Here is an 8805-nt window from a genome sequence, read left to right on the forward strand (position 1 = left end):
GGAGAAAAGAATGGCTGGCTCAAGTCAGCAGGAGCAATTTAACTATCACAAAAGACAACAACAGCAACAAAACATGTGAGGTAATCATATTTTTCACAAAACAAAGACCACACCATTGGGAAGCTTAATGTCTGTTTAATCAAAATAAGGAACAGGGACAGGCTTGCAAAACTCTGGGAGTTGAGACTCAGGTGCAGGGTGAGGGTCTCATTGCAGGTCTTCAGGAATCCCCCTGGGGTTCTTGTGCTGAAAGAGGGAGACAAAGACAGGAGAAAGGGTTAGATACATCTAGCAACCTATCGGATGGGAAATTGCTGACCTATTTGAAACTTACCTTGTATTTTCACTCTCACTTAGGTCCCTGCCCCTTTGCCATCAATCCAGCATCAGCTGAGCTGCAACATAATACAGACAGGTAATAATTAACAGAATCACAAGGACATAATATGGCTCTGCTAAAAACACTCACCCATAAGTTACGTTTTAGTTTACTGTTTGGAAGTCTCAAATGTGCACTCTAAATCCATATCAATAGCGATGGATCACAAAAATAGCTCTCTTCCTTATTATTGTGTAACGTTAACTATATCATACTAGCTTGAACTCCAAAATGGATATCCTCATTTCACCACCTCCACCCACTACAATCACACGCCCCAATGTTATATTTAACTAATATGTAACTCCCTCCACCACCCCGGATAAAAGCATGTTTAGACCCTTTTCTCTAATTCCACAACGTTGGATGAAATAACATTAAGAGAACGGATGAACGGCTGTTCATGGTTAACGTGTGTTGCTAACTTTATCCGGTATCCTAGCCTAATCTGTTTAGTTGTCCGGTTGAAAATTAACGCAAGCTCTATGCCCATTGTAGAACAGGAAACAGAAGTCGGTCCAGGTTCTAGTCAACCCAAAATTGTGATAGAGAGAGAAACATGTTTTGTCATTCTGCCACCTCTAATGCTTACAGCAAGTAATCAACACCTCAGAAGGGTTCATGTACATGTAGGCTACGGTTTGTTAGCTGTTTGCTTAAACTACCCCTATAGCTATGTTGCCGGCTAGCAAACTCAGGCATTGCTAACAATAACGTGATATCAGAAAGCTGAGAGTGCACAGGGTGGAGAGGTCGAGCGAGCGAGGGAAAGAGAGTGCGTGCAGCGGTCTGCTTGCGCACGGAGCAGGAGTTTTATGTGCCCAAAAATGTTCAAGTGCTCGCTCAATCGCATTTTCTATGCTCAAAATGTTTCATTGCGTGCTCAGGATAGAGGCACAAATATAACGCCATACAGCAGTCCCTTCAGACAGACAGGTAGCAGCTCCTCCAACTTTACTGTCCCATGTTATGCCGGGTTTTCTTGGCTTATTTTGAAGTATACAAAATACTGTTACAACAAATGGACAACGTGGAATACCATACACTAGTGCTAATGTGCAAAGTAAACTGACAAAAATAGTGTTTTGAAAGACTAACAATCACCAAGCAGGATGATCAACATCTAAAAGTGTACATGGCAACCACTTTACATCAATTTTGTAGATGGGGGTCTGCAAAAATGTGTACATGCCGTTTAAGGCCTGGTCATAGGAGATCCCAAACACATAATGTGCTTTAAAAAGTTCATCAAAACTGACGGGGAAGACTTGGCCTTGCAGGGAAGGAACTCACCATCCAACGCAATGTAGTACTCATTGCTGTTTCTTGTGGTCCCAACTGCTAGGATGTTGGGTTGCCTCCACTGGACCAGAGTACTCCTGAAGGCTGGAGATGACTGTAAGATAACAATAAACACAAATATAAGTACACTGACTGTACATCATATTTTGATGGATGGGTCAGACACTGACAAAAACCTTTGATAGCAAATCAGATCAGCTCGGCCATTACCATGAACAGAAGTCAAATGCAACATACACATTCATGCAGCAGTAATATAAAACCTAAATGCATCCCAAAAATAGTAAAACACTGACAGGGACAATTTCACTGCACAATGAGTGCTTTTACTTATACTTAAAGTACATTTAGCTGATTATACTAGCATACTTTTACTTAAGTCAGGTTTTAAGTGCAGGCTTATAGTATATTCACAGGGTGGTATTTGTACTTTTTAAATCATATGAAACTTCCTCCACAACTGGAATTGGTCTATTGCACATGTACAGTACCAAATGTAGTGTGAAGTTAGACTGAACTGTTAACAGCATTATATCAGGCGGGAGGCGAGAGCTTCAAAATCATTCATTCTACATGAGTAACGTAAATCGGTCTCATTATTTCAAACGGTGCCTGCAGACTAGAGTTGATTATGGATTAAAAAAATATGTATTCAAGGCCGCTGCGGCACTTCCGTAACGTTACCCCCTTGTCGAATGATTGGAACGAGGAGCGGTTTCCCCCCGAGTCAGTATGAATGTAACAATTAACTTGGGAGCGGCAGCTAAAATAGCAAACAAATACATCTTTCGTTGTCAGAATAACGTTAATCTGATTGACTATGGCTAACGTTACCACTACAATAACGTCACAAATATTCTACTTGCTAACGTTATCGTTTTTAGTTGTTTAGTTATACAAATTAAAACAAGAAGACAAATATGAAAATTCAGAATTATTCACTTGGTGTCTACTTACCTAACGTTACAGTCCTGCGGAGAAATGTTGCCGTGTTCGATCCATGGATGTATAACTCTTGCATCAATCTGTAACGGTAACGGTCGCGCTTTTCCTGCAGAATATTTTCAAAAAGCCGAGGGTCACAAGGCTGCGTTAAACCAATGAGAAGGCGCTGCCTATCTGATGACGAATCGAAACCTAAGATCGATGCGGACCAGACAGACTCAATGCAAAGATATACTCTGAGGGAGTCCATCACCCCAGAATAAACACTACACAAGTCAACACCAACACCACACAAAGAAACAACACCAAAGAGAGGTTCTGGTGCACTTTATGTCCATTCTACTCCAAAGTGTAAACATTTCTACTCTGGTCATCAGTACTCTGGGATTTTAACACTTTGGTATTTGCTGTGTATATTTAACTTTTTGTTTTAAAACATTTTTTTATAAATGATTATGGGAAGTGCCCTTTTTCTCACTTGAGCACCTGCCCCCAAAATGTCTGTGCACGTCCCTGCTTGTGTGCACACTTTCTCACAGGAAACTCATGTTTGCAGAACTTGTTTCAGTTGATTGTGCAGTTTTTTGAATAAGAAATGGATGGGAAATTCTGAGATTTCTTTTTTAAATTATGGGTTGTTCCTTCCGTACTATCAATTTAGCTTTATGTCTGGGAAGATATGCAGTTTAATTTTAATCAATTTAGCTATTCCAACTTTAAGCGCAGAATTATTTTTATATATTCAACAAGTAGCACCTATTACAAGGGGTCAGAAATGGCTGTCGATTACAAAAAATCTAAAAATAATAGTTTCAGTTAATGTTTTTACTACTTTCTCCTAACAGTATTTTGCTTCTAAGATGATTCATTTAATATTTAATACCTTTTAACCAATGTTCAGCTACATTCAGCTACAATACAACTCCATAATCTTTTAACTGAATACATTTTCTACTGACACACTGTTTGGGTTCATTCCAGTTTTTGTTAATACATTTTACGGTCTGATATGTTAGCTGTGATGATAATCCTGAGTAAATAGTTTAGATAATGTTCAAACACTACCCACCCATATGTGAAGGTTGATTCTTTCAAATATCAAATTGCATTATGCAAGTTTGATGAACACTACCCTGAAAATAAACAAAAGACCTGCAGTTCTCGTCCTCCAATAGTACAACAGCAATTAATGAACCACCTGTATGTTGAAGCGGACACATGGTTGGTTAAGAACACCTAAACACAGATGTATTGCTGGAGAAAGTGTGTATGATTCAGCAATGACACTAAATATAGGCTACAAAAAAGATAAGAGAACAAAGGTGAAGTCTTAAAGGTCACCTATTATGCAAAATCCACTTTTTCATGTATTTTATACATAAACATGTGTCCCCTCTGTGTAAAGAGACTCTGAAAGTTTCAGGAAAAAAGATTCTCTCTCTTTTTGTCCTGATCCATTTATATAAAAACCTGTCTGAAAATGAGCTGATCGAATTTTGGCCACTTTATGATGTGTTGGCTTGTGTAACCATTAGCCAATAACTAACCAAGGTGAAACAATTACAAGTACTGCTTATCGATCCGGTTCTTTAACAGTATTTGTATAGGTTATTATTGTTATTTTTTAGGGGAAAAACTAAACAAATTAGAAACAGAATTCACATTGATTCATTTTATGTATAGTGTGGATTATGGGCTGCTAGCACACATAACACACCTGTCGTGGTGGTAGTAAGTAGATTTACTCAAGTACTGTACTGATATTGAGGTACTTAAGTATTTCTACTTTTGCTTCTTTGTAATTCTGCTCCTCTACAGTCCAGAGGTAAATGGTGTACTTTTACTCCACTACATGTATTTAATACCTTTAGTTACTTTACAGATGTGGATGAATGATGTGAAATATAATCAACTCTTAAATCAGACTTTAGTTGTGAGTAAATTCACAAGCTACCCTGCAGTATACTACTTTTACTTAAAGTGGACCTATCATGCTATATTTGAACAATATATTGTAGGGCCATACCTATATAAAAGTATATAAATGTTTGTTTTTTTCAAAATACCAAACAGATCCTGCATTTTAGCCATGCCTCATTTTGCTCTATTTGCTCTTTCCAGCCCTGTTTTTGCAGGGGCTGATTCTGTGACGTAGCTTTAATGCAAATGAGCTGCAGCTGACCACGCCCCCCTGCAGGAGAGGGGAGCGTGCTTTGAGATCAGCTGCTGGGCTGTCAAAAGAGGGGGAGGAAAAGAGATCTCCGTCCTCCGTGTTTTATTCTTATATGATTATATAGTCATTATTCATTTGTTTTAAAGTTCAATGAATAACAAAGAAGACCTCTGACCGGCACTTTTCTAATTTTGTCCGGAAGATTTAAACTTGAAAGGACATGTTGACCGGCGGAAAAAAATCTAACTGAAAATCTGCCGCACGGTCCCCTCGTCCCTTGGAAGAGGCGGAGAGGTGGGTGTTTGTCATCTGCTGGTGGACTAACGGAGGGAATTACAGTGCTTGCCTCGACGGGGAGGGATTGCATTGAATTACAGCAGCAGGAGCAAACGCTTGCCTCGGGGAGGGAGAAGAAGAGCCACAGCGGAGAATAAACAGAAGGGCAACCATGGCAACCATGCAAGGGAAGTCTTCTTCGCTGCTTTTGTGGCAGACTACAGCGCCACTTACAGGCCTGGCATATGTACTACAGCGTCTCCAGCGCTTTCGGGCGGCAATGGCCGGCCGTAGCCCAACCCCAATTCCCCTGATAGGTGGAGAATTGGCCATATAGGCGGTTCCTGACGTCAGAGAATTTTCAAATCTGTATCAGTCTGTATCAGATCCGTTGCAGCCCCGTTTTTAGAGATTGGGGTATGGAGGAAAAGAGAGATGGTTGTGTTTTCTGACACTTGGTGAGTTCCCTGACACACCGGGGACACATATTCATGTATAAAAGACGTAGAAAAGTGCATTTTGATGATAGGTCCCCTTTAAGTAGGCCTTACACGTAATTGGGGTAACAGAACTCAGAGTTAAGGAAGTTGAAAACGGTGCATTTCTCCGTATGAATATGATGCCTTTTGGCCAGCTGATGGACAGATTGCAGGTGTTTCCGCGAAAATACTTATGACAAACGAGCATTGACAACATCGAGCTCTGTAGATTAGATTGTCACTTTTGAACGCTATGTTTGCCACTGGCGGATCTCTGTGTGCACGCTGCTGCAGCAGTGCAGCGAGTCTGTGAGGCCCCGCCCCCCACACAGACGATAGAGAAAGAGAGATCTCCGCACCGAACACGTTAGATGTCAAGGGAGATGTGTGCCTCATCATACTTTGTTGATTTGCGCATTATAGCTGAAAGGCTTGTCGTGGGCTTTTCCACTTTTCTTTTCAATCAATCAATCAATGTTTATTTATATAGCCCAATATCACAAATGTTACATTTGTCTCAGTGGTCTTCACAGTGTGTACAGAATATCAGTATGACAATACGACACCCTCTGTCCTTAGACCCTCACATCGTACAAGGAAACACAAGAAAACCCAGTTTAAAGGGAAAAATGGGAGAAACCTCAGTGAGAGCAACAGAGGAGGGATCCCTCTCCCAGGACGGACAGACGTGCAATAGATGCCGTGTGTAAATTGAAAAGATAATACATTTGCAACATAGGTAGTCCAAATGTTTGGAAATGCATGTGTGTATAATAGGAAGATGAATCCACGAGGATATCCATCCAGGACCACAGCCACGACTCAAGATCCAGCGCTCGCGATCCAGGACACAGGACCATCCATGACTCCGGATCCCAGCGTATATAGACACCAAAAAGAAAGACATTTGGGGAAGCTGGGTTAATCGGAACATGAGAGTACACAGGTATAGACAGAGAGAAGGAAGAAGTAAGATGTCCCCCGACAAACTAAGCCTATATCAGCAAAACTAGGGGCTGAATCTAATCAGCCCTAACTATAAGCTTTATCAAAAAGGAAGGTCTTAAGCGCACTCTTAAAAACGGATAGGGTGTCTGCCGCCCGAACACAAACTGGAAGCTGATTCCACAAATGTGGAGCTTGATAAGAAAAGGCTCTGGCTCCCATTGTACTTTTAGAGATTCTAGGAACAACCAACAACCCTGCATTCTTGGAACGCAATGCCCTAGTAGGACAGTAGGGTATAATGAGTTCTTTAAAGGGGACCTATCATGCAAAATGCACCTTTGTACGTCTTTTATACATGAATATGTGTCCTCGGTGTTCCAGGGAACTCACCAAGTGTCAGAAAACACAACCCTCTCTATTTTCCTCCTTCGCCAAATCTCTAAAAAAGGGGCTGCAACGGATCTGAAAAAAACGGATCCACATTCCAATACTTTTCTACGTCACAAAGAAGTGCTCCGCTTATTGGTCAACTCTCCACCTATCAGGGGAATGAGCCACGGCCACGTGCATTGCCAAACCTCTCATTCGCATATAGGCTATCGGCAGGCTAAATAATCAACACCCCAGTCACATCTGTGTTTTTGCTTGCTCTTGCCAGGATGTCTAAGCCAGTTAAACGTTGTGCTGTTGTTGGCTGCAAGACTCGGGACAGGGGACTGCATGCAATGCCATCAGTGGAAAAAGAAATGAATCTGTGGCTAGACTTCATTTACAAGGGACATGTGCCAGAAGACCACGGAAGATTTCTGTTTGTGTGTTCCAAACATTTTACCACAGACATGTTTATGAACTTGTCTCAAGTCCAACACGGATATCCCTCCAAACTAATGCTAAACCCGGGATCAATACCAACCATCCGGGACCAGGCCAGTGAGGACACATCCAATTTTGAAGCTGTAAGTTTTTATTTAGCGGTGTTTTTCCTGATAAAGCTATCTCTAGCTTGTAGCATGTAGCTTCGCCGCATCAATGTCGCCTCAAACCCAAATAGTAATCGGTTAGGTGTTTATATATTTTTGTAGCATTTTATTTTGTACGCTCCGCAGTCTTTGCTTTGTCATTTGAATTATCAGGCATTTGCTAACATGTTCAGACATACTGCCGTAATGGCGATCTGTGTGAAGGCTGTAAAGCCACGCCCTAGGCGATAACACAAGTATTTATTCTCCTATTTATTAGTATTTTGTATCCTCTACAATCATATTGAGTAAGTTATAATAACAAACGTAATCTTCTGTAGGCAAGTGCCGTTTTTTCCAGCGTTATATGTAAACGCTTTTGTGATTGTAGTCTGTAAGAACGATCAGATATCATCGATCTGTAAGCTAAGCTACGCTACGCTAATGAGACATGCCGTGTTTTGCAGCGTTATATGTAAAAGCTTTTGTGTGTTTACTTGTTTGCACACATGAATATAAATGGGGGTGTGTTAGGATACAACACTGTCTATGTATGCGAGGGGGGGGACACACCACGAGTAAAACTGAGCTAAAGCCCCGTCGGTCTGTTGTTGTTGACAAGGCCTTACCTCTAGCAACAGGCTAATTAGTGGCTAGCACTCATTACAGTCAGTCTACTGAGCTCAGCCCCTCTCCAACACATCACCTGCATTGAGTCAGAAACACAGCATGCACGTTACGGTTCAAAACTAACTCAGATTGGAAAAGGCTAAGCAAAGAGCTTTGCTAAATAGAGAGCTTTGCTAAGAAGTTTCAGTTTTTTACATGCATATACTAATCTAAACCACATTTTTTGTTGTGCTTTTTTTACCATTGCACAGCCCTACGTGGCCAACTTGATGGACCTCATCTTCGACCAAGTCTTTGTGGACCCTGCACCATTATGAGCGACCTGACAGGGAGGAGGTCATCGCCGGGTATGCGACACGGTTCAATTTGGTTACTGTCTGAACCCAACATCGACATTTCACGGATCAGGAAACTCCCTGCGTATCCTGAGGACAACGCAGGCCGGAATCACCACTCTGATCCTGCATCCAAGGAAGCCCCAGCACCAGCTCACAAAGCTTCTGTAAAAATACAAGTAGGCTACATTTAGTTTTTTTTAATGGGTTTTTTTAACCGTTGATTTTGACAATAAAGTTCCAAGTTGATATCAAAATGTGTCGTGATTATTCATGTTTGGATGGGTAAAGAATATTCTGATTTCAAAAGCATAAGGTTGTGTGTGTGGACCTTTTTGTCGTACACATGGGTGTGTTATGCCATTGCTGTGTAGTATAT

The sequence above is a fragment of the Pseudochaenichthys georgianus genome, chromosome 17 (assembly GCF_902827115.2).
Source record: "Pseudochaenichthys georgianus chromosome 17, fPseGeo1.2, whole genome shotgun sequence".
NCBI lineage: Eukaryota > Metazoa > Chordata > Actinopteri > Perciformes > Channichthyidae > Pseudochaenichthys > Pseudochaenichthys georgianus.